This window comes from Bombyx mandarina, chromosome 25 (genome assembly GCF_030267445.1).
Source record: "Bombyx mandarina strain Sakado chromosome 25, ASM3026744v2".
Lineage (NCBI taxonomy): Eukaryota > Metazoa > Arthropoda > Insecta > Lepidoptera > Bombycidae > Bombyx > Bombyx mandarina.
Window position 1 is genome coordinate 12,244,650 of NC_143231.1, and position 27,217 is coordinate 12,271,866.

The 27,217-nt window shown below is 36.7% G+C and overlaps 1 protein-coding gene and 2 long non-coding RNA genes across 3 annotated transcripts in view; 2 read left to right on the plus strand and 1 right to left on the minus strand.

Moving 5' to 3' along the window:
* The window catches only part of side-VII (sidestep VII transmembrane protein), a 240,927-nt gene that overhangs the window by 99,361 nt on the left and 114,349 nt on the right, over positions 1–27,217 (minus strand). The window lies entirely within an intron of this gene.
* LOC149499902 (uncharacterized) lies at positions 5,978–6,763 on the plus strand. The gene is made up of 2 exons (XR_016325371.1): positions 5,978–6,199; positions 6,643–6,763. It is a non-coding gene; the product is annotated as an uncharacterized LOC149499902 (long non-coding RNA).
* LOC149499903 (uncharacterized) lies at positions 11,143–11,928 on the plus strand. Its single transcript, XR_016325370.1, has 2 exons — positions 11,143–11,364; positions 11,808–11,928. It is a non-coding gene; the product is annotated as an uncharacterized LOC149499903 (long non-coding RNA).

Here is a 27,217-nt window from a genome sequence, read left to right on the forward strand (position 1 = left end):
ATAGAGCGAAGAGCACACAAGACTGGCTGGCGGCGCGTGAAATCGACTTCATCCGGCACGAAGACTGGCCCTCCTCCAGTCCAGATTTGAATCCGTTAGATTACAAGATATGGCAACACTTGGAGGAAAAGGCGTGCTCAAAGCCTCATCCCAATTTGGAGTCACTCAAGACATCCTTGATTAAGGCAGCCGCCGATATTGACATGGACCTCGTTCGTGCTGCGATAGACGACTGGCCGCGCAGATTGAAGGCCTGTATTCAAAATCACGGAGGTCATTTTGAATAAACTTTAGTGTCATAAGAATCTATGTTTTGTTAAGTTCATTTTGGTATATGAATGGTTACATAATGAATAAACTTGTTTCAATTATTTTACATTAAACATGTGACAGAATATATGACCTGACTATGTATTTGCTTTGCACGCAATGTAATAAGAAATACATCGATGCGCAGGGTCAACGTTCTCGTAGAACGCGGGGAACTGTTGCTAGCCGCCTTCGCGATCATTTGAATTAAAAAACAATTTTACGACTTAAACTCACTTTTTTAACTTTTTTACTGCTTAGATAGGTGAACGAAATCACAGCCCACCTGGGTTACTGGAGCCCATAGATATCTACAACGTTGATGCTGCGACCCACCTTGAGATATGCGTTCTACGGTCTCAATATGGTTACAACGGCTGTCCCACCCTTCAAATCGGCTTACGGCTTCACGGCTGAAATAGGCAGGGTGATGGTGCCTACCCGCGCGGACTCACAAGAGGTCCTACCACTAGTTTACAATGACAACGACCATAAATAGCTGTGAATTGTTTTAAATGTCGTAATAATTAAAAGAAAATAGTAAATACAAGAATTAAATAAAAAAAAATGTTTTAATTACGTCTAGAACTCGCCTAAACCGAAGATTCATCTATTTAATAAAACTGACGGTACTTAGTGCGACTTATCCAAAATACAATTTTTCTAAGTTCGAACTGATAAATCTAAGAAAGTTTCACGTAGTCAATCCAGTTCCTGAGACGTATGAGGTCCTATTAGAAAACTTTGTCTCAGTCATGAAAGATTTATGACCAACCTTAGCTCTAAGAATTGCAGTCTAGTCCATATTATGCTTTCTGTAGACCAAATTTTTCATTCATCTGAGTTTTGTGTTTGACATTCCAGGCAAGGTTTTTGTTATAGTACCATCAAAATTACTATAGGCGGCTCGTAAAAGGTTACAAGGAATCGATATCTTTTATACAATCAGCAAAAGTCACAGCGGAGCATGACAGTGTTTCACAAGTATAATAAAAATATATATATTACCTGTCCATACCGATCTGCTACAATTATTTATTAGCTTTCACAAACCATGCTAGATTCTTTATAATTAACTGAATCTAAATTTAAATGATAAATATACAGTTTGTACTTTAGACCTCGATAAAGTAAGTTTTGAAACCGACGCTTGCGACGATGGGTTCGACGAGTAAATTAACCCACAGACACAGCCCACTGAGTTTCTCGACGGATCTTCTCAGTGGGTCGCGTTTCCGATCCGGTGGTAGAATCTGCGAAGGACGGCTCTTGAAAAAAAATATCTTTTGCTATAAGATAGCCTATCCATAGGCCATTTTAAGTGATTCCGATCGTAGCGTTCCTCTCTGTATAATAAATAATCTTGTATTCCAGGCACGTTGGTCGTGTACCAATAAGTCAACGAAAAGAATGTTGTTACAATTTTACGAACGTTTTTCTCGTGTCATTATATTAGTAGAACAGAAAAGCCTTTTTCGTTATCGGAATCTTTTCCAAAACTCCCAGTAGAGTGTGAATGGCATTTTTGAAAAATGCCAGGCTGCTTAATCCTACTACAACAAATGATTCGTTTTGCGTAAAATGAAACGTAAATCGAAGAGTATTTTTTATAAAAAATTCAAAACAGGGTAGTTAGCATAATATTGCTATGCGCAAGGGCTCGGGACAAATAAAAAAATCTACCGAAGTAAAAGTTAACACTATGACAGCTCTTAGAACACTTAAAACACTTCACAAAATTTAAAATTCTCAATTCACTTCTTCCGCTTCGCTTCAGGTGATCCGTTTGCTGTTTCGCTTCGAGTGATACCGATTACTGACTGACTGCGTACCATCTCTGCAACGCTTTTATAGCCGATACCACATCCCTAGAATTATCGAGAATATTCCACACAAGTCGAATATTCTGTTTCCGTTATCTAACAATAGATGGCGTTTCAAGATACTACGATCCTTCGATATTCGTTCGACTATTCGGCAATAGATGGCGTTACTCTTACTCTTGACGTATAATAAATGCCTTAGTTGCCCGTGGAAACTGAAACTGTGTATCATTCGCAACGACTGAAAAACACGAGATTATACCGTAAAATAGTTAAGACTGTATTAAGTGTCTGGGTGAAATGCTTATAACAAACATAGCAACAAACATAGATAGACTCATGAAGATATCATTTCTGTCCGAATGCTCCGTAATTACCAACTTATTTGGTTACCAAACCAAGGGGTATTAACATCCCCGGACCAGGATACAGAATTTACTAGAAGCATTTTAATAAATACTAAATTAATTGTGAAAGGTATTTTTTACAGCGAACCCACCATCATGGCTTCCAGTGTAATGGGTGACCATTAGTCAAATCCACGTTAACCCAAATATGAGGGCACTTAAAATATAAAACAACTGCACCGGTCGCGTGTATACAATCACGATGATCGCCGCTCCATGCTTCGCAACAATTATTGTAAAAATCCAACCACTTCAGATTGAAGCTCGTGATAATTGGTCGCCAGTGAATTTAAGTTGTTGTTTATTTTTTTTTTCGATATTACTTGCACGAACGTTTGTTACAAGCAAGATATTTTCGGGAACAGTTCGTGCTGTTTTATTTCTGGAGATGCTTAAGACAATATCTTTGAGTGAATCTCTCTGCAGTTACAGGATGTGGTTGAAATGAGTTGTTCGAGATCTTTACTCTGTTCGAGAGATTTACCATCGCACCACCCGCCACCGGAGTAGAGTTCATCCATACTACCTGGAGCCACTGCGTTCATCCACAGTGCGTTTCCAGAGACCTTTTTTGCCACGTACCATCCGGCTATGGAATGAGATCCCCTCCACGGTGATTCCCGAGCGCTATGGCATGTCCTTCTTCAAACGAGGCTTGTGGAGAGTATTAAACGGTAGGCAGCGGCTTGGCTCTGCATTGCTAACGTCCATGAGCGACGGTAACCACTCACCACTCACCATCAGGTGGGCCGTATGCTCGTCTGCCTATACGGCAATGAAAAAAAAATCTCAATTGCATTGTCATTTTTACATTCAAAGAAAGGTTTTTGTTGTTTTCAATTCTCAATTGCGCAAGTAGCTTTAACGAATGGCAATAATGCGGTCATCTGTTATGTTCAAGAGACAGTTGACGTTGTCTCGTGCTCTACGCCTGACGCGATGCCCTTATAGCAAATCTTGAGTGTGTGTGTTTGGAGACATTCCCGACGCTATAATATCGAGGCGTGATACAATATCATATTGGGCTCTGAAATTTTTTACAATTTTTACTGATAATGCACTTGTAGGTTAGTTACGTTTATAAAAATGCTCAAGGGCATCCTCCACGTTAGTAATAGGTTACTAGTGTAATTGTTTGATTGTATATTGTGAATAAAATTATTTCCTTACATTATAAGTTAGATTAGTTTTTGTTATCGTGTTGTTTTGTCGTATACTTAATTGTAAGGAACGTTGTTGCACAAATTCAGCACTGTGTCTTGTTTTGTCGTGCGCACATAACTTATGTTGCAAGCCAGATTTTGTTTCTTTTTACTTGTTTTTGTTATGTATATTTTTAGCTTGTGGTGTGTATTGTGAGCCTAATAAATAAATAAATAAATAAATGAAGACTTATTTGAGACGATATTGTTGTCTACTTCAAAGATTCACACACAACAAGAGCAGAGTTCATCTATATTATCTGGGTCTGTCGTGCTGACAGTCCTTTAAAAAGAATATTTTTTGCTTCAAACAAAAATGTGTTTTAAAGTATAAGCTTGTAGCTTACAATAGATGTTTTTATTCAAACGGATGTTTCAAAACGCTGCGGCGCACAGTGGGTCGATACTATGATTTTAGTGACTTAGGCACCAACTTTGTTTTTTTACATTTTTCTTTATGTAGATAGATAGAGCTCGTTAATCTAATAATAATTGTTTTAGGCAAAAATGACAAAAACTTTATAGTTTGGTCAGAAAAATGTGTTTTGTGATTTTTTTGTATGGAGCGGGTCACATTAAATTAAATTCCTGCTAAGTACTGCGAGGTCCCGCTTTGAAACTTTATTTTCCTTACACCTTGTCTAGTCTACTATCATTTGATGCTATGAACATGTGCATAAAGTTGCAACTCTGCCAAATAAATGGATCGAAAAAAATTAATAAATACATAGAATAAAAACCTTTTTTTTTTTTTTCTTAATTGCTTTTAAGTTAAATTTGATATGGATTAGTAAGTAAAAGCACGTAATGATACCCATAATTATACAATACCTAACAACAATACATTTAGTAGATCTCTAATTAAGCAATCTCTCTAATTATTAGGATAGTTAACATTATTTAATGAGGATAACTAGTTAAGCAACCATTACTGGGTAGTAGAAAATATAGTAAATATTTGTTTGTCTCTGGAAGTATAAAGTGACCATGTTTATTATATACTAACTAGTGTTCGTTTATTCGTACTACTACTAACTACTACTAACATCTCGTGATTGTCGTTGTGATCTTCCTTTTTCCGTTATAATGAATAATTTTGTTAACAATTTAGAATTATTTATGATTTTAAGAGAGCAACTACAGTCGCTGTCTGATAATAAAAACTCTTTCAATTCCTACAAAATCAAATAAACGTGACCGAAGTATTGAGCTCCAAAAATTCTATACGCGCTTTTGTTCAAATATAAGTGCAATATAAAAACGAAGTAGTCGCATGTTAGCACAGTTTATAAGAAAAAATGTGATTGGTTAGAAGGTGCAATAAACTGGCCCGTAGGAATGATACCTGAAGCTATCAACACTGTACAGGAAAGACTCGAGATTTCTACTACTGAAGATGTTGAAAATGTACCACCCTCAAATGTACTACAGAAGCCTCGACATCTACTTTTACACCTCGAAACCTTTTGAAGAATTGGGATCCAGGCAAAAACGAAGACGCATTGAACAAATTTACCAATCGCTTTCGTTATCCCCGGATGAAATGAAAGCTACTACAATTGCTAGTTTGAGAAACACTGGAAATGAAGATGTAGGAGAAATAATAAACCACTTGTCAAATCACCCCGAAGATCTAGAAAAAGTTAAGGAGTGTTTAAGTACAAGTAAAGTGAAAAGTAGTACATATTCTCCCGATAAGGCACTATTAGTTTCACTTAAATTAAGTAAGTGGCAGTATATAAACCTAAGAGAAGCAGCAAGTGAAAATGGGTCTGATTTATACCCTTCTTAATATAAAATTAAGCAAGGAAAACCAAATGTTATCCAGGGAAAGACGAGGTAATTATTACTGAAGAAGGAGCTGCTATTAAAATGCAAGCATTACTAAACTTGGCGCTATATAGGCTCTTAGATGTGATTACTTCGGATTTGGACTCAGCAAGAGAGCTACTGCTTATAAGCAAATAGGCTTTGATAGAGCCCCAGGTCAAAGTAATTATAAACAGAAAACTGAAACAGAGTTTGATGATTCATCTATTTTCATGGTCAGTCTAGTTCTTATAAGGCTTCAGACATTTGATGGAACAGTTGCTTGGGAAAACGATGTACCCTAATCAACTTTTTATTGTCGTCCAGTAATGTTTAAATTTACAAAAGAAACGCAGTCAACAGTGGCAATTATAAAAGCTAGCATAACAGAAGAAATATAATGACTTCAGCCATCAAAAGTCAAACAAGTTGAAGTGAAGCATCAATTGCACATGACGATGATAGACGGCAAAATAACCTCATATTTGTTAGAAACATTTTCTGCTATCTGTGATATTTGCAAAGCAAAACCGTCAGAGTTTTTTGGAGTCACTTGCTTGTCAAAGAGAAAATAATGAAGAAATATTCCAGTATGGAATGCCATCTTTACATGCCTGGATAAGATGCATGGAGTGCTTACTTCATATCGGTAAATATAATTTTATTACTTCACAATTTTTTCATCGTACGTGGTTTCCTGTGAGATTATTTTTTTATGACACTTTTTTGTTTTCGTCTTATCGTTTGGACTTCAAGAAATGGGGTTACACGGGGGGATGACAAAGAAAAAATATCAATCAGAAAGAGCGCTATACAGTAAGCGTTTAAAAAGGAATGCGGTTTATTTATAGATGTTTTCAAGCAAGAAGTAGGAACAACCAATGATGACAATACTGCCAGAAGATTTTTCAGGGATGCAGAAGGAACAGCCCGCATAACAGGAATACGTAAAGATTGAATAGAGAGGTTTCACGTGATTCTTCAGACTGTTGCATCTGGAGAGCGCGTGGACCTTTCCAATTTTTCCGAATTTTGTAGATATACTGCAGAATTGTATGTTAATTTATATCCCTGGTATTATATGCCTTTCAGTATCCATAAATTGTTGGCTCATGGCGGTGATATACAATAATGAAGAACTTTGGTGCCATTCGAATAGGTAAGCTCTCGGAAGAGGCAGCGGAAGCTCTCAATAAAGATTTTCGGAAATATACAGAGAGTTGTTATTTTAGAAAAATAAGTAGAACGTCGACTAATGAGGATATTTTACACAATCTTCTTTTGTCTTCTGGCCTAAAGATCGAATGGTGAAACAAAATATATAAAACTTAGAGAGATTGCTTAATTAGAGACCTACTAAATGTATTGTTGTTAGGTATTATGTAATTATGGGTATCATTACGTGCTTTTACTTACTAATCCATATCAAATTTAACTTAAAAGCACTTACGAAAAAAAATATAAAGGTTTTTATTCTATGTATTTTTTCATTTTTTTCGATCCATTTATTTGGCAGAGTTGCAACTTTATGCACATGTTCATAGCATCAAATGATAGTAGACTAGACAAGGTGTAAGGAAAATAAAGTTTCAAAGCGGGACCTCGCGGTACTTAGCAGGAATTTAATTTAATGTGACCCGCTCCATACAAAAAAATCACAAAACACATTTTTCTGACCAAACTATAAAGTTTTTTTCATTTTTGCCTAAAACAATTATTATTTAGATTAACGAGCTCTATCTATCTACATAAAGAAAAATGTAAAAAAATAAAGTTGGTGCCTAAGTCACTAAAATCATAGTATCGACCCACTGTGCGCCGCCGCCCAGTACAAATGCTGTTTAAATATTGTACGTGTGTTAAGTGGCTTCAGTAAAATTGAAGGAATTCACTGAAGCTTCATGGATTCTTTGGAAGAGAAGTAGGGAAGATATCATTTGGAATAATTTAGCTTTACTCATATTTGTGCGCAATTGGTTGGTAAAATAAAACAATTCACAGCAGATGACTCTTTGTATCTGACAAGAAGTCTATACTTATTACTTATATTACTTATTACTTATAATATAATATTATAAAGAGGAAAGATTTGTTTGTTTGTTTGTTTCGAATAGGCTCCGAAACTACTGGACCGATTTGAAAAATTCTTTTTCCATTAGAAGCCAACATTGTCCCTGATGAACATAGGCTACTTTTTTTTATTTTTTTTTTATTTTTTTTTTGGTTTCATGTGTGTTTTAATGTTTCCGAAGCGAAGCGAGGGCGGGTCACTAGTCTTATATAAAAACTAAACAGAAACAAAAACGATTAATGAATATTATTTAGCTATTATTTTATTAGCTTATAGCTTTGCATGTTATGTTTGAATAGAACAATGTGTTTTACATTACAATTTGCAGACCCGAAATTAATTTTCTTTTAACCAATTTTTTTAGAACGTGCTCAAATTGAAGCATGCTAGGAGGAGTGATGGCATTTATCATCATCATTAATCAGTTATCGTGAGGTGGCTTGTGAGTTCATTCACACATTTATTCAACTACAATCATATACATAATATACAGGGGGCTACATCCCATACTTAGGACATAAACGCCTTATATCCGAGTAATATTTTCAAACTCTTTTAATATCTATTCGTTTTTTTATTATATTAGGATTCATCACGTCAGTAATTTACATTGTTATTATCGCTATTTCGGCTTCACCCGTCTTAATGTCTAGTTTTATGACAAAAGAGCGCAGCCCGCAATCATTATGCAAATTAGAACAGTCTTTGTGCTGGTAATTAGATTTCTACGAATAAATTTTAAAATCTTCGTAAAATTTCATTGTGATTTACCCAAAAACGAAATTGTGAGGATATTTTTAATACGCTTTTATTAGCTTCAGACGTATGTATGTTTGTAACGGAGTCTTTGAACATGATTTAGACCCCCTTCAAAACGTCGGGTTAACTCGAAATTTGGAATACTTATTAAGGACCGCTGAAAGTTCAATATTTAAAAAATATTGAAAAAAAAAATTTGAAAAAAAAATATGACAAAATTGAAATTCAACTAAAAAATGAAAAATAAATAATAAAAACTAACAAAATACGCTTTTATAGAAAATCCACCTAAAAATAGAATTTAAATTTAAATTTTTTTAATTTAAAATAGTGTAAGAAAAAATGATTTTATTGTAAAAAAGCGAGGGGGTGCTTTTCAGGATATTATCAAAATAACCCTTCTACTCATATCTGTTCATAAAATATTTATAACTTCTGATACAATCCACCCTTTCCCTTATTAAAATAAATTTTAATTTATATTAAAATTAACTTATATTAAATTAATTTATATTAAAACTATTATTAGTTTCCATACATCGTTTTCTATTAGTCTATGACAATAACATTGCCAGTGAACTCGTGAAGGACGCTCACCGCAATTCGTCGTGGATATCAGGGTCATCACCTTGAAACAAGAAGTCAAAGTTTCATATATTTACAAAGCCGCTATCTCACGTAGTAATTACGTCTAGGTCGGGACGGACTAGACAATAGTACAAAAACCTAAGCGAATTCTATCAGTATTCTGGAAAAATAACCTTAGTGTAATGTATTTAGAGCTTATTGTTAAAATCTTTATTTAACCTTCTAGTTGGTGCTTAAGTTAATTATTTTATTAAACTAAGTATACGGCCTGAAGTACTCTGTGGTTACCGTTGCAGTGTTTCCAGGACCATACTAAAGCCTTCCGCCGCACAGTGGGTCGATACTATGATTTTAGTGACTTAGGCACCAACTTTGTTTTTTTACATTTTTCTTTATGTAGATAGATAGAGCTCGTTAATCTAATAATAATTGTTTTAGGCAAAAATGACAAAAACTTTATAGTTTGGTCAGAAAAATGTGTTTTGTGATTTTTTTGTATGGAGCGGGTCACATTAAATTAAATTCCTGCTAAGTACTGCGAGGTCCCGCTTTGAAACTTTATTTTCCTTACACCTTGTCTAGTCTACTATCATTTGATGCTATGAACATGTGCATAAAGTTGCAACTCTGCCAAATAAATGGATCGAAAAAAATTAATAAATACATAGAATAAAAACCTTTTTTTTTTTTTTCTTAATTGCTTTTAAGTTAAATTTGATATGGATTAGTAAGTAAAAGCACGTAATGATACCCATAATTATACAATACCTAACAACAATACATTTAGTAGATCTCTAATTAAGCAATCTCTCTAATTATTAGGATAGTTAACATTATTTAATGAGGATAACTAGTTAAGCAACCATTACTGGGTAGTAGAAAATATAGTAAATATTTGTTTGTCTCTGGAAGTATAAAGTGACCATGTTTATTATATACTAACTAGTGTTCGTTTATTCGTACTACTACTAACTACTACTAACATCTCGTGATTGTCGTTGTGATCTTCCTTTTTCCGTTATAATGAATAATTTTGTTAACAATTTAGAATTATTTATGATTTTAAGAGAGCAACTACAGTCGCTGTCTGATAATAAAAACTCTTTCAATTCCTACAAAATCAAATAAACGTGACCGAAGTATTGAGCTCCAAAAATTCTATACGCGCTTTTGTTCAAATATAAGTGCAATATAAAAACGAAGTAGTCGCATGTTAGCACAGTTTATAAGAAAAAATGTGATTGGTTAGAAGGTGCAATAAACTGGCCCGTAGGAATGATACCTGAAGCTATCAACACTGTACAGGAAAGACTCGAGATTTCTACTACTGAAGATGTTGAAAATGTACCACCCTCAAATGTACTACAGAAGCCTCGACATCTACTTTTACACCTCGAAACCTTTTGAAGAATTGGGATCCAGGCAAAAACGAAGACGCATTGAACAAATTTACCAATCGCTTTCGTTATCCCCGGATGAAATGAAAGCTACTACAATTGCTAGTTTGAGAAACACTGGAAATGAAGATGTAGGAGAAATAATAAACCACTTGTCAAATCACCCCGAAGATCTAGAAAAAGTTAAGGAGTGTTTAAGTACAAGTAAAGTGAAAAGTAGTACATATTCTCCCGATAAGGCACTATTAGTTTCACTTAAATTAAGTAAGTGGCAGTATATAAACCTAAGAGAAGCAGCAAGTGAAAATGGGTCTGATTTATACCCTTCTTAATATAAAATTAAGCAAGGAAAAACCAAATGTTATCCAGGGAAAGACGAGGTAATTATTACTGAAGAAGGAGCTGCTATTAAAATGCAAGCATTACTAAACTTGGCGCTATATAGGCTCTTAGATGTGATTACTTCGGATTTGGACTCAGCAAGAGAGCTACTGCTTATAAGCAAATAGGCTTTGATAGAGCCCCAGGTCAAAGTAATTATAAACAGAAAACTGAAACAGAGTTTGATGATTCATCTATTTTCATGGTCAGTCTAGTTCTTATAAGGCTTCAGACATTTGATGGAACAGTTGCTTGGGAAAACGATGTACCCTAATCAACTTTTTATTGTCGTCCAGTAATGTTTAAATTTACAAAAGAAACGCAGTCAACAGTGGCAATTATAAAAGCTAGCATAACAGAAGAAATATAATGACTTCAGCCATCAAAAGTCAAACAAGTTGAAGTGAAGCATCAATTGCACATGACGATGATAGACGGCAAAATAACCTCATATTTGTTAGAAACATTTTCTGCTATCTGTGATATTTGCAAAGCAAAACCGTCAGAGTTTTTTGGAGTCACTTGCTTGTCAAAGAGAAAATAATGAAGAAATATTCCAGTATGGAATGCCATCTTTACATGCCTGGATAAGATGCATGGAGTGCTTACTTCATATCGGTAAATATAATTTTATTACTTCACAATTTTTTCATCGTACGTGGTTTCCTGTGAGATTATTTTTTTATGACACTTTTTTGTTTTCGTCTTATCGTTTGGACTTCAAGAAATGGGGTTACACGGGGGGATGACAAAGAAAAAATATCAATCAGAAAGAGCGCTATACAGTAAGCGTTTAAAAAGGAATGCGGTTTATTTATAGATGTTTTCAAGCAAGAAGTAGGAACAACCAATGATGACAATACTGCCAGAAGATTTTTCAGGGATGCAGAAGGAACAGCCCGCATAACAGGAATACGTAAAGATTGAATAGAGAGGTTTCACGTGATTCTTCAGACTGTTGCATCTGGAGAGCGCGTGGACCTTTCCAATTTTTCCGAATTTTGTAGATATACTGCAGAATTGTATGTTAATTTATATCCCTGGTATTATATGCCTTTCAGTATCCATAAATTGTTGGCTCATGGCGGTGATATACAATAATGAAGAACTTTGGTGCCATTCGAATAGGTAAGCTCTCGGAAGAGGCAGCGGAAGCTCTCAATAAAGATTTTCGGAAATATACAGAGAGTTGTTATTTTAGAAAAATAAGTAGAACGTCGACTAATGAGGATATTTTACACAATCTTCTTTTGTCTTCTGGCCTAAAGATCGAATGGTGAAACAAAATATATAAAACTTAGAGAGATTGCTTAATTAGAGACCTACTAAATGTATTGTTGTTAGGTATTATGTAATTATGGGTATCATTACGTGCTTTTACTTACTAATCCATATCAAATTTAACTTAAAAGCACTTACGAAAAAAAATATAAAGGTTTTTATTCTATGTATTTTTTCATTTTTTTCGATCCATTTATTTGGCAGAGTTGCAACTTTATGCACATGTTCATAGCATCAAATGATAGTAGACTAGACAAGGTGTAAGGAAAATAAAGTTTCAAAGCGGGACCTCGCGGTACTTAGCAGGAATTTAATTTAATGTGACCCGCTCCATACAAAAAAATCACAAAACACATTTTTCTGACCAAACTATAAAGTTTTTTTCATTTTTGCCTAAAACAATTATTATTTAGATTAACGAGCTCTATCTATCTACATAAAGAAAAATGTAAAAAAATAAAGTTGGTGCCTAAGTCACTAAAATCATAGTATCGACCCACTGTGCGACGGTCTTAATGTTGTTGTTAAGAACCTGTATATATTGTTACGCGCTGGGGTTCGGAATAAATAAGAATTCTACCGGAATACAACTTAAAACTGTATTTGACACTTAGAACACTTAAAACACTCAACAAACACTTTAAAACTCTCAATTCGCTTCTTCCGCTTCGCTTCAGGTGATCCGTTCGCTGTTTCGCTTCGAGTAGTTCCGATTACTAACTGACTCCGTGCCATCTCTGCAACACTTTTATAGCCGATACCAAATCCCTAGAATTATCGAGAATATTCCACATATCTCTAGTATTGTGTTTTCGTTCTCTGACAATAGATGGCGTTGTACTTCTCGAGTGTTCTAGATACTACTAGATCTTTCGATATTCGTTCGACTACTCGGCGATAGATGGCGTTACTTTTACCGGGCGTAACAATATGCTAGCTCATCTTGAAAATAACGTAAGCGAGATTCAGGCCTCTGTCAAATATCTTGTGTTTATCATTATCATTTAATTTTAGCCTCACAGATGAACATGATAAAGAATCCAAGAACGACCGTTGCCGCTTCGTGTCAACAACACAAAGAGAACTCAAATAATTTAATATATATATATATATAGCATTACGGTTGTGTTTACGTACATCATATATTTTCACATAAACGTTAATTACGAATCTGAGTTCGCGTAAAACCGTACACATTCCAGTTTAATAACACATAATAAATCTCGTAGGATCACATTACGTGTACAGGTGGATGTACTCTACACACGCGATGGAGATATTCCACAAGGCTATGTTAAGGGACTGCTCCTCATTATTTTAGACCCCCGTCAACATGCCAACATTATGACGGGAATCAAATTTAAAGTTATAAATTTTAGAGTGGAAACTATAGTGAACCTATTACTGGTGGTAGGACCTCTTGTGAGTCCGCGCGGGCCTGCCTATTGCTGTCATGAAGCAGTAATGCGTTTCGGTTTGAAGTGTGGGGCAGCCTTTGAAACTATACTGAGACCTTAGAATTTATATCTCAAGGTGGGGGGCGCATTTACGTTATGTGTCTATGGGCTCCAGTAACCGCTTAACACCAGGTGGGATGTGAGCTGGTCCACCCGTCTAATAAATAAAATAAAAAAATTAAACTCATCTGCCACTTGTCTTGAGGACGTACCAAAAAAAAGGAAAAAAGAACGGGAAAAAATTTACACGGGTATTTTTTCCAAAATAGATTGTATAACTTACAAAAATGCAGGAAGGAAGGATTAAAAAACGTAAATAAATTAGTCATTATTTTGACTGCGCATCAAAAGATTTTTTAGGCTTAAAAGGGAATCTTTAGGTGTTAATCAAAATAGCAAGACACTTGTGGACGCCATCTTGTTTGTTGATCATTATCATCGATCTACAGATGTCGACTGTTGGATATAGGCCTTTTTCGGGCAGAGGGCCGAACCTCATACGAGGTATCGGCACATTGAGGGACACGCGGGCAATGTGAGACTTGACGATCTGCAAAAATTGTATGCATCCAGGCCCAATTATGTTTTTAGGACCCTATCCAACTGCATATGGGCCGTCCTCAAAGTTCGTCATTATGACCGGTCCTGCCCTGCCCGCACCAAGTGGATTCCGCAACCTTCAATAGGGGGGAGTGGGGGGCGGTTCTGGGAGGACTGCCCAGGCTGCGTCTTCAACTACGCCGCTTGCCACTCGAGTTATTTTTGTCCAGAGCGTCTATCCATTTGTTCATAATTAAAACCATTATTATTTTTTTCTTTCTTTCTTTCGAATACGTTTACATTCACCTCTTTGCATAATTGGTCGGAGAATACTCAATGAGAATGCGCGTTTCTCGCGCAACACAAAATGTAAAACAACTCATTTGAAATTTAAAAACGGACGGTTATTACCCTGAAAAGTTTAATGTGACTCCCAAGCTTTTGAATTATTATTTTCTAGACGCTGAACACACAAAGGTGAAGTTGTTAGCATCATTAATGTTGAAGTGTTGCTGAAAGGAGTATCTTTTAAATTAAGGACGCGAAAATTTGTTTTATTTTTGACTGGTGGTAGGACCTCTTGTGAGTCCGCACGGGTAGGTACCGTGGTGGTACCTTGGAACTTATATCTCAATGTGGGTGGCGCATTTACGTCGTAGATGTCTATGGGCTCCAGTAACCACTTAGCACCAGGTGGGCTGTGAGCTCGTCCACCCAAATAGCTCCTTAACAATCTATTATTCAAAAATATTTTCACTTTCTATGTAAATGAAGTCGCGGATAAAATTTAGCGTTATGCCAAAGTAACTATTCCACCCGGAAGAAATCACGGGCAAAAGCTAATCTATATATATAAAAATGAATTGCTGTTCGTTAGTCTCGCTAAAACTCGAGAACGGCTGGACCGATTTGGCTAGTTTTGGTCTTGAATTATTCGTGGAAGTCCAGAAAAGGTTTAAAAGGTATATAAATATGAAAATGATCGGAATTAAATAATAATAACAATTTTGTTTATCCTTTGACGTGTCCCGTATCGGACGGATTACTTTTGTCTTTTATTTATCGACTGAGGCACTACGAAGTCTGCCAGGTCAGCTAGTATTTAATAAAAACATTATTACATTTTTACATACAAACATCATTACATACTAACACATTTAACGACATTAAAACTACAACGCATCGAATCAGGGAACGAGAGCGGTCGAATTGTTTCCCGCAAATTAAGCACCGGTATTATTTCGTAATTCAATAAATTATTTCGTCATAACATCGGGCGTGCATCGTGAAAACAATTTAATAAAATCGTGGCTAATGCAGTTCGCATTACGCGCGAGCATATATTTACAAGTTATCGAAGCATTTGGATTTGTGTCATGCCTTGTCAATATTAGTTTTGGACGTTTTCAGAATCCATTGCAACAGGCGGTGTTGTTTTTTTTTAAATTCCAGTTAATAATTTACGATAGATAATTAATTGAAATTAAAATATTGTGTGTGTGTGTGTTTTTTTTTTTTTTAAGTTATACTTCTTTAGGCGCGTTATGAAAAATTGATGAGAGTGAAATTTTATGATGCGCGCGCACCGTGATACAAAATTAATAGAAATGAAGTTGCCCACTAAATCGCTCATTAGAATGCGACCGACGTAACTTGGCGAATCTGAATATAGCCGCAGGTGAACTTTCCGAACCGTACCGAGAATTACCGAATTTATATGATGTCAAGAAAAGGGATGTCCAATATGCGTGTTTTTAGGATGTTGTTTAATCGATTTTTTTTTCAAATTGATTATAATTAAAATAAAAAAAGAAAGAAGTAAATTTAATAAAAATAAAGTATAGCTTCTTACGTGCGTACATAAGTACACGCACCCTTTTTTAATTATACGAATCCAGAAGAAAACAATAATATGTACAAAATAAAGAAAGCTACAACATAAATAAAATTGAATGCATGAAAGGAGAATGCCCATTGCAGTATGGAATTTGGTTTCACGTTGTGCTCTCATGTAACTTACCCCATTTTGTAGGGTTTAATATGTTTATTCAATTATAAAAAAAAAATCTCTAGTTCGCCGGATTTGCTAGTAAAATACCAATGAAGTTTTTAGATTTAGGTTATTTTTTGTACAAGACAGCAGTGGATATTTTTTGATTATGCTAAGTTCCTACATACTTAAAATATGCGTATAAAGCATTTTATTCATAAAAACATGTACATAGTGTAAACTTATTTAGCTAGCATAGTATTGTGTGGCTAAGGTCACTACGTCCATTCGTTAAGTAAAAGTACTATTGCGGCAATACAAAATAAAACAAAAACAAACAAAATAATTGATTTGTCATATTGTGCAGATGTATCATCATACCTATCCCAGCTCAGCCTAACAAGCCACAACAACCCACAGTTCGATTGCCAACGAGATAGGTAGCTGTAGTAATAACAAGAGATTGCATTAATATTATTAGCAACGTTTTCATCACGATTAATTAATAAGTGCTTAAGAAAATAGGTAACGAATAATATAACCGAAACACACGATATAACTCAATCGGAAACATGAAAAATGGCGTCATTAAAGTAAATCAAAACATGTCAGTAGTAGTAGTAGTTATATTTTTCCAATTGGAAAGGCAAAGGTATCTTACTATACAGCCTAACCTTTTTTATTATTATTATTTGTTCTTTTTTATTTGTTTTTTTTTTATTGCTTAGATGGATGGACGAGCTCACAGCCCACCTGGTGTTAAGTGGTTACTGGAACCCATAGACATCCACAACGCAAATGCGCCACTCACCTTGAGATACAAGTTCTAAGGTCTCAAGCATAATTACAACGGCTGCCCCACCTTTCAAACCGAAACGAATTACTGCTTCACGGCAGAAATAGGCGGGGCGGTGGCACCTACCCGTGCGGACTCACAAGAGGTCCTACCACTAGTAAATTTTTTTTTTATTTTTACATTTTTTTTATTAAAATTATTATATTTATTATATAAAATTATTATATAAACTAAGTATATTTTTTTTATGAAAAATGATAATACGAAGTGAAATGAAATGAAGTTGATTAATTTGGAACATTAATCAATTGGCATGAAATTAAATTAGTCAATTCAATTGGTAAAATATTAGTCATTTACAATTTAGAAATCTAAACATAATGTGACTGTCAGCACTGAGATTTGAGATTGATATTTGACACACTTTTTGGCGGGAACGCGAGGAGCAAAGCTGTGTGAATTGTTTTATTCTGTCTATTTAATGTTTCTTCAGGTTAAAATGTGTAATAACGGTGGTTCATTAACTGCTTAGTATCTGTGAAAGTGCACAAATGTGGGAAAATGATACAAAGCCGTTGGAAATAGCTTCTTGGGATCCTCCAAAAAGTCCACTGAAAAAGTCTCAGTAAATAACCTCCATTTTACTGAGATTATATTTCATCCCATATCATCTCATCTCATCTCATTTCATTTCATTTCATGCCAATTGATTAATGTCTCAAATTAATCAACTTCATTTCATTTCACTCCTTATTATAATTTTTTTTTAAAGATTAGGCTGTATGATGTATAATATCTTTGCCTTTCCATTGGGGAAATTGAACTACTACTAGGTTAGAAGTTTTTGAATTACTAATTATTTTAACTTTCTATATCCGGTGAAGTTATAACTTAATACGTTTGAGGAAATTGTTAAAAATAAAAACTTAATTTTTAATATATATTTGATCGTAGCACAACACGAAACCAAGAATGGGCAATCTCCTTTACTTGATTCTATTATAATTTTGATTTCCTAGGAAAAAAAATGTGCAATTACTAACGTGCATACATGAGAATACTTGCCAGTCAGTTTATTAAAAGAAAATCTATCCTTAGAGTCCTAAAACATGAGCATATTATTATTTTTCTACGAAATATGATTAACGAACATCTCAGGGTTTTGATTTATACTACAAGAGAACAAACATAGACAGACAGAGTTTGCCGACGCGACGGCTCGTATGTGTAACATATAATATACAAATAAGTAAAATTGGAATGTCTGTTTGTAATAATAAAATAACCACTGTTTACTAAATGCGTAAGTATGTATACCACAGTAGATATTTTGGGGAGGCTGAACGACAAAGGGAAGATCTTCCACCGAGCGGGTGATATTGCTCGGTAGACCGACGGTCCGAATGTTGTTGTTCGGAACTTGTATACATAATATATGCAAGCTTGTCTTGAAAATGTCGTAAGCGAGATTCAGGCATCTGTCAATTATCTTGCGTTGTATGATGGCTACCCGCCACAGATATGATACCAAAATACTTTTTATTTATTTTGTCTGTCTGTCTCTCTTTCTGTTTGTTCTGGCTAATCTCTGGAACGGCTGGACCGATTTTGACGAAATTTTCACTGATCACAGCTGATGATATAAGGAGTAACTTATTACTTTTTTTAGACTAGCTTTGCCCCGCGGTGTCACCAGCGGTACGAAAATAATCTATAGCGTTATGAAAGTCGACGGTAATGCGAGGAGTGGGTGTTCTGTAACACTTGACTGTGTGAAAGAAGATTTGCGAGGGAACAGAGTGAATAAAGATATGGTGTATATTAGGCCTTAATGAAAAAGAGGTCTTGCTGCACCGAACCTACATTGTGTAATAAAGGCTAGAAGAAGAACACAACGTATTATCATACATCAAACCTCACCAATACTATTGCTCTGAATGTCTGAACATTCAATATTCGAATATATTAAGGGCACGTCACAGAAGTTCGGCGTGATCAGACACGCCCTTTCCGTGTTCCCGCTGCGGGGTTATTGACGAATTAGACCTGACATGAGTACAAGTACTGACATATTCCGTGTCCAACACCCAGGGGTTGACGTGACGACTATAAACATGTACCAAATGATGGATTTAAGTTTATTACTGAGCAGCGGCCCTCTGCAGCTCCGCTCGGGTCTTTAACAAAAATTTCAACGATATTTGATGTTGTTTTATTTTTTTAAATATAAGAACACTTATTGTGGCATAACTATAATAGTTAGACATGTACTGTCGTGACACTTTTTGTAAATAATAATGTGTTCTACAAAGTCGTAGTACATTATTTTATTCTATCATCAATAGTTTTTGCAGGGCATGCGACGTAAAGAATAATTTAGGTAATTTTTTACACCTTGGGTTACATTATTGGAGTTTTAGTAAGGATCCCTAATTTTTTTCAAAAAAAATTATAGCCTATGTCACTCGGGAATAGTGTAGCTTCCAAACAGTGAAAGAATTTTTTAAATGGGTTCAGTAGTTTCGGAGCGTATTCAATACAAACAAACAAACAAATCTTTCCTCTTTGTAGACGCGAGATAAGAAACTAACGAATATTTGAAATTTGGTCGTTGCAAATGAAGGACACAGACTGCGGGAAGAAACGATAAGAAGCGGCAGTTCTGCGTTAAAGGAAGGATGCACAATACCTTTATGTAGTCCTTACTGCAGACTCGTACCACTTCGCGATGAGAAACACCAACGATTTCACTTATTTACGTATTTAACATAACAAAGACACGAAGCGCGCGCGCGGTTGTTCAGCCATATTTTTTCGTCCCGATGTCACCACACGATCTCGCTCGCACGCGTCCGTAGGTAAAGTGCCGGAGTGGGATGGGACAGGATTTGCAAAACCAAATTAAAATGTTGCTATTTTTCGAAACCTAAACTAACTAAGTTTTAAACCAGCGCAACCACTCTTTATAATATTAGTATAGATAAAGAACGAGCGTTCGCAGTCTGGTTGTGTTCTGTGTGTCTCTTGTAAGATTCGCAAATTATGAGAACTGTGCGTTATTATTTTAGTTATTTTGAATATACGCTACAAATATTTTAAATAAATGAAATGTATCGCAAGCTATTGAAGTGGCTGGTTGTACTGGCTATTTGCAGTTTGGACGGAAGATTAAAGTCGTCGTGGCCTAAAGGATAAGACGTCCGGTGCATTCGTATGTAGCGATGCACCGGTGTTCGAATCCCGCAGGCGGGTACCAATTTTTCTAATGAAATACGTACTGAACGAATGTTCACGATTGACCTCCACGGTGAAGGAATAGCATTGTGTATTAAAAATTAAACACGCAAAATTATAATATGCGTAATTACTAGTGGCAGGATCTCTTGTAAGTCCGCACGGGTAGGTGCCAACATCATGCCTATTTCTGCTGTGAAGCAGTAATGCGCTTCGGTTTGAAGGGTGGGGCAGCTGCTGTAACTATACTTGAGACCTTAGAACTTATATCTCAAGGATGTTTTTTGGCTTCAGTAACCACATAACACCAGGAGGGCTATGAGCTCGTCCACCTATCTAAGCAATAAAAAAAAGATAAACCGTAGCGAGGTTTTGTTACTTGTATTAGTCATGTTAATTTTACAAATCACACTTAATGAATATAAACATGAACTTATATATAAATCTAATTATCAATAATACAGGGTCGGTAAACGTCAGGCGATATGACATATGTACATACTTAAGTATGTGTCATATTATTTGCATACTCGCGCTATGGTGAATTGCTACAGGCCAGTTGTTCATTCATTTTCTATGATTTCTCCTGTATATGATACTACAGACTAATAAGCGGATTTTGATATTGATTAATCATTGGGATTTGAAACTTCATAGAACAGATACCACACTATTTGTGACACACTATAATTATTGATTTAAGACGATCGTAATACTTCATGCAACAACATTGTAATTGACTTCACACTAGAATACATTAAAATTTAATAAGCAGCAAAACTGTTGGCAGAAAAGTTATGCGGGATTACTAATCTGAAATTAATTTTAAACCTTATCTAATTAAACAGTCCATTATTTCTAAATATTGTATGTATTTAAAAAAAAAATTACATTAATAAAATACGTAATGGACTATAATAAAAACATCTGCATACATTGCTTGCTGCATTCAATGCAGGGGGAGGTTCGAACGATTTTATGAAAAGAGAATAAATTCAGATAATGCAGAATTATTGAAAATAAAATAAAAAACCATTGAAATTCCATCGAAATATTTTACGAAATAAAAGAATAACGGGGTGGGTAGTGGAAAGCCAATTTTTCCGTCTATTGTGTCCTAGGATCGCGTTGATAACGAACAAAGCTCTGAGCACAATACAGCTTTCAGTACCAAACGATTGGAAAGTGCCGTGCGTCATTTTAGCGGCGCGCTTTTTTATAATTGTTCGAGTACTGTGTTTTTGAAGTTATACTTCTTTAGGCGCGTCATGAAAAATTGATGAGAGTGAAATTTTACGATGCGCGCGCACCGTGACACAAAATTAACAGAAATGAAGTTGCCCACTAAATCGCTCATTACAATACGACCGACGTAACTTGGCGAGTCTGAACATAGATGCAGGTGAACTTTCGCGCATGTACACTCGTAAAAAATGCTACCAATAAAACAGAAATGGAACCTCTGTTAGTGGCGCATGTTTGCACGCACGCCGCCTCTGTTCACATATTATTATTATTTTTTTTTATTGTCTAGTTCGGTGGTCGAGCTCACAGCTCACCTGGTGTTAAGTGGTTACTGGAGCCCATAGACATATTCGACGAAAATGCGCCACACACCTTAAGATATAAGCTATAAGGTCTCCAGTATAGTTACAAAGGCTGCCCCACCCTTCAAACCGAAACGCATTACTGCTTCACGGCAGAAATAGGCAGGGTGGTGGTACCCACCCGCGCGGCCTCACAAGAGGTCCAACCACCAGTAATTACGCAAATTATAATTTTTGCGGGTTTTGATTTTTATTACACGATGTTATTCCTTCACCGTGGAAATCAATCGTGAACATTTGTTGAGTACGTATTTCATTACAAAAATTGGTACCCGCCTGAGATTCGAACACCGGGTGCATCGCTCAACACGAATGCACCGGACGTCTTATCCCTTGGGCCACGACGACTTCGACTAAATGACGATATATGTTACTAAACGCCTGAATTGTCTAACATTCGCTTCGGTTCACCGTCGCAGGCACAGACTTATTCTTCTTCTACTTCTTCCAGTGCCTCTTCAATCCTGAAGGTTGGCCGTTAGCTTCCTGTATTCATTTCTGTCAGCAGCCAGCCGGAACAGCTGTTCGACGGAGGCAATACCGGTCCACTCCCGGATATTCCGGAGCCATGACTTCTTTCTTCGCCCAGCACGTCTGTATCCGTCGAATTTGCCCATCACTATCTGCTGCTTTGAGTTTCTACATTTAAAACATGTATTTTCATTTTATTTTCATTATATAAGTGCGAATTTAATATGTGCGTCTGAATTATAATCAGAAGTGATTTAAATTGAATATTTAATTCAATACTAATTAATATTAGAAAATATTTGTGAAAAAACTGTGCTCATCAAACTTCCTAAGTGCTCCAATACAATTGAAGTTAACTACAATTTAAGTAGACAGTTACGGATCTCTGTGGGTTGATTTCAAATAAGTATTGCCACCATGACGAATTTAGCGTTTCGCGTTACGTCATAATCGCATTAAAAAAAAGGGTGCGTGTACTTATGTACGCGCGTAAGAAGTTATACTTTATTTTTATAAAATTTATTTCCTTTCTTTTTAAATATTAAATAATTAATAATAAATATTTAACGTTAATAATTTAATAATATTTAGTATGAATTATATTTAATAATAGTTTTGTCATTTATGTTACTAAATAATACATACGGATAGTTAACTTCAATTGTATTGGAGAGAGAGAGAGAGAGAGAGAGAGAGAGAGAGAGAAAAGACCACGTTGATCCACATCCGGAAAATTTCTCAGTCACTTTTTCTGACTTCGTTCATCAATCTATGACACAATAAAAATTCATATGTAGAGGCTTAAACGACAAAGGGAAGATCTTCCACCGAGCGGGTGATATTGCTCGGTAGACCGACGGTCCGAATGTTGTTGTTCGGAACTTGTATATATGCAAGCTTGTCTTGAAAATGTCGTAAGCGAGATTCAGGCATCTATCAAATATTTTGCGTTGTATGATGGCTACCGTTGTTGGTTGGATACACATATCACATTTAAATACGTGAATTTATGAGAAAACTCAGTTTCTTATTTATTAAAGAAGCTCTCACAAACATTTTTTTACGATTGTAGACAAATATGTCTACAATTAAGTCTGCATAATCACAATATTAGTTATTACTAAGAGCCAACAAAATGTAGATCAGATGCTCAATTGAATACTAATAATAACATTGTAACAAAATTAATTAAACGATAACAAAATAAATACTTCTTCAAAATATATCGCAAGAAAACATTCCCTGAATGAATTATGGATGTAATGAAAATATTTTACTTTCTATTCCGGAATGTAACCAATATATTGTTATTCGTAATAATAATCATTGACGTCATGTGGTCGGTTCTTACTTTTTAGATTATTTCGAGTTGATAGAATAAAATGTAATAAACTTTTTTGTTTTCATCGCTTAGATAGATGGACGAGCTCACGGTCCACCTGGTTATAAGTGGTTACCAGAGCCCATAGGCATCAACAACGTAAATGCCGTCACGCGCCTTGAGACATATGTCCTCAGCTTTTACAGTAAAACAGCCGCCCCACCCTTCAAACTGAAACGCATTACTGCTCTTCTTCCAATTCCTGCCAGGAGACAACGCCTTGAGAAAGGCGCGCGAGACGCTGCACGGCATCAGCCACGCAAGAGCTACCCCGCAAAATCGACTACCGACTAAACCCCATTGAGCTCCACCACTCCGACTCCACGAAACCCACGCACAGGGTGCGCCGAAGGTTCGCCGTCGCCGGTAAAGGTGTTATAATATGCTTATAAACCATATTAGACCTTACACTCCGGGTTTAAAGGCTATTACATATTTTAGAAATTGCATGTGATGAAGGAGTTATGTACGACGAAAAAGTACAAGTAACAAGAGTTTGTTGCCCGTTTTCTCAAAATTAACAAATTGTATCATATGCCCTTCATCCACTCATGTCTTCAAACATCAAAGCGATTATACGAAGACACTGCTTATCCGAGTGGAAGCATTTAAGACTATGTGTCCGGGCAATATCTGACGCGCCCGGATTAAAAAACGGACGCGAAGGTCAAAATGAATCGAATTACAGTGAACCATCTGTGATTGTTGATTACAATAACGAACCATTATATTTTTTTGATGAGTGGATGAGCTGCTGCTCACATCCCAGCTGGTGTTAATTGGTTACTGGAGTCCATAGACATCCACAACGTAAATGCGTCACCCACCTTGAGATATAAGTTCTAAGGTCTCAAGTATAGTTATAACGGCTGCCCCACTCTTCAAACCGAAACGCATTACTGCTTCACGGCAGAAATAGGCAGGGTGGTAGTACGCACCCGTGCGGAATCACAAGAGGTCCTACCACCAGTAAAATTATATACCATTATTGCCAAATATATACCATTGTTGCTACAACAGGAGCTACGTAATGTTTAGTTTAGAAAAAATGTCTTATCAGGACACCATACCCACGACGTGTTCAGAAGATTACTGATGAATGAATACGGCCAATATATTTTTTTCATACCTATTCGATGGTAGCGTAAGGAGCTATTCCAGTTGCGCCCGTACGGATGGGTGAGCTCACGGGCTCAACCTGAGAGAGTTTGCTAACACTAGCCCTAGCAAAAGCAGTGCTTCGCAGAATCTACCACCGGATCGGAATCGCGACCCACTGATAAGATCCGGCGAGAAACTCAGTGGGCTAACTGATCGATACTCAAAACTTTATGCGGTCTTATTCGTGACAATGAAAACTGTAAAGCATTGAGAACGTGGTAACTAATACTATGACAATGGAGAACACTAAATTTCTCCTTAATAGTAGCAGTAGCGTGAAACTCGGTGGGCTGTGTCTATGGGTTAGTTCGCTCGTCTAACTCTTTGTCGTAATTGGTTTGACGAGGACGGTGACTTGAGAGGCCTAAAAGCACCGAGAGTGAATCCGGGGGAGCCGACTAGAACATTTTTCGGGCGACGCGGCTTTGCTTTGCCCCGTTGTGGTGGGATAAGTAATTAGCGGCGGCAACGATAAGAGGGTTTTTGTGTCGCATACGGCATATACAATAGTCAAAGAATGCTGCTGCCCATTCTCCAGTTAATCCGTTGGTCACCTTTTACGCCAAGAAGAGATGGCGTGGGATATTCTAGACCGACACCAACAAGCCCACAAAACCGTAACGCTCAACGGAGGTCTTTTGCTCCTTATATTCTGAGGACTGTCAATGCGAAACTCACTTATGAGCTCATTATTAGCTACTTCCATTTTTATTTTGTACTTTATCCTAAATTGCCTCATAATTCTCGTTACGTAGCAAGTACAAAGCTGTGTGATTACATCCATTCCTATAAGCAAGGTCGGTCGTAATGGCCCCCACTTCGCCCTGTCATTAGCTCCGTCGGGAAATTGATGCTTGATGTCTAACCTTTTATGGAGATGGCGCGTTAGAAGTATTTATTTTTCTTTTCAATATTGGACGAAAGATCTTAGCGTCTGTTCTTTGAAAAAAATCTTTTTGACATTTATTGACTGCTTAAGCATTTCTCGGAGATTATTAGTACTAACAATAAAAATGAAATTAAGTACTCTGTGCACAGTTTTTTAACAAGTCAAACATACTTATAAAAATATCGACACACGTCATTTGGAAGTGCATGAGTACTTAGTTCAACCACTCTAATCCTCTTCATTGATCTTCCTGTTTATAGACTAATAATCTAAATCAATGAGGGAGTTAAATACTGTAGGAGGCAGCTTTCCCCCGGATAAAGATTATGGGGCGAATTGATGAGGTGGGACCGTGCGGTGCTCTACTTGTTCTCTAGCGCGCTACATGAGAGCAGTTCTGCCAAACTGCGAAACTATGGAAACGGTGCATCTATTATATATATGGAACGGTGCAACTAGGCAGGTTGATTTTGGTCTTGTGGGGTATTCCGGAAGACCAGCGATACTGCCTGGGGCGGCCCGACAGACTACCGTACCAAGACGGTCGACGTAGGGTCGTCGACCATTGCCTGGACGACCGTCGATATGGCGTCCTAGGACTGGCGCCACGAGTTCGATTGTAATGTCCATTGGAGCATCTCTACTCTGCCTTGGTTCTGACCCCGTGCGGAAATCAGACGTTGCCTGAGAGAGTGCAAGCGGAGTTGTTTGGTAGATAGAGTTCTAAACACACTCTTTGGCTCGCGATCCGCTCCCAATACCTGTGGAACGACAGGAGCCCGCGTGACCCTAGTACCTACCCAAAAAAAAGGACCTTGTCCTGCCTAATTTGCCACTAAAAAATCACGCGTCCCACTTTGAAGAGTGGAGCAGCCGTGACATGACGCAATTTTGACATCGTCCTTGTGTTTCCAGTTGGTGACTTTCGGCAACACGTTCATCTTTTCTGACAATCTTAGCTAAAGAGCAAAACTTAATCATCATATTCTATATAATACTGCCGAAGAGGAAATTCCTTGAAACTCTTAATAGTACAATGTAAATCGTTTGAGACTACGTCCCACAACAGTAATTAAATACGAGCATTTGCATTCCGGTAACGTAATTATAAAGTTGCGAAGAATTTGCGCATTTATTAATGCAAATACGGTCTTTGTTTTGACTCGGCTCGTCTTTGGTGTTGATTTTTCCTTTGTTGTTTGCTGAATTATAAATAGAATTGTGGGCAAGTGTCTTTGCTTGTCTACTCAGGAGATAGATAATGGCGCGAGTGATTATATAACGCTGCTTTTTTAGATCCTGTGACGGCATTATGATTTTCAGGCTGATTTTTAAAAAATGGTGTACGGTGCGGTGTGCTGGAGTCATGGTCCAGGCGGCTGGCCGATCCTTCGGCTGGTCGTAGGACCGTCGAGGCGATTCGCCCGATTCTTGTGGATTGGGTGAATCGTGACAGAGGACGCCTCACTTTCCGGCTCACGCAGTTGCTCACTGGGCATGGTTGCTTCGGTGAGTTCCTGCACCGGCTCGGAGCCGAGCCGATGGCAGAGTTACCATTGTGGTTGCGACTTGGACACGGCGGAGCACACGCTCGTTGCCTGCCCCGCATGGGAGGGGTGGCGCCGTGTCCTTGTCGCAAAAATAGGAAACGACTTGTCGTTGCC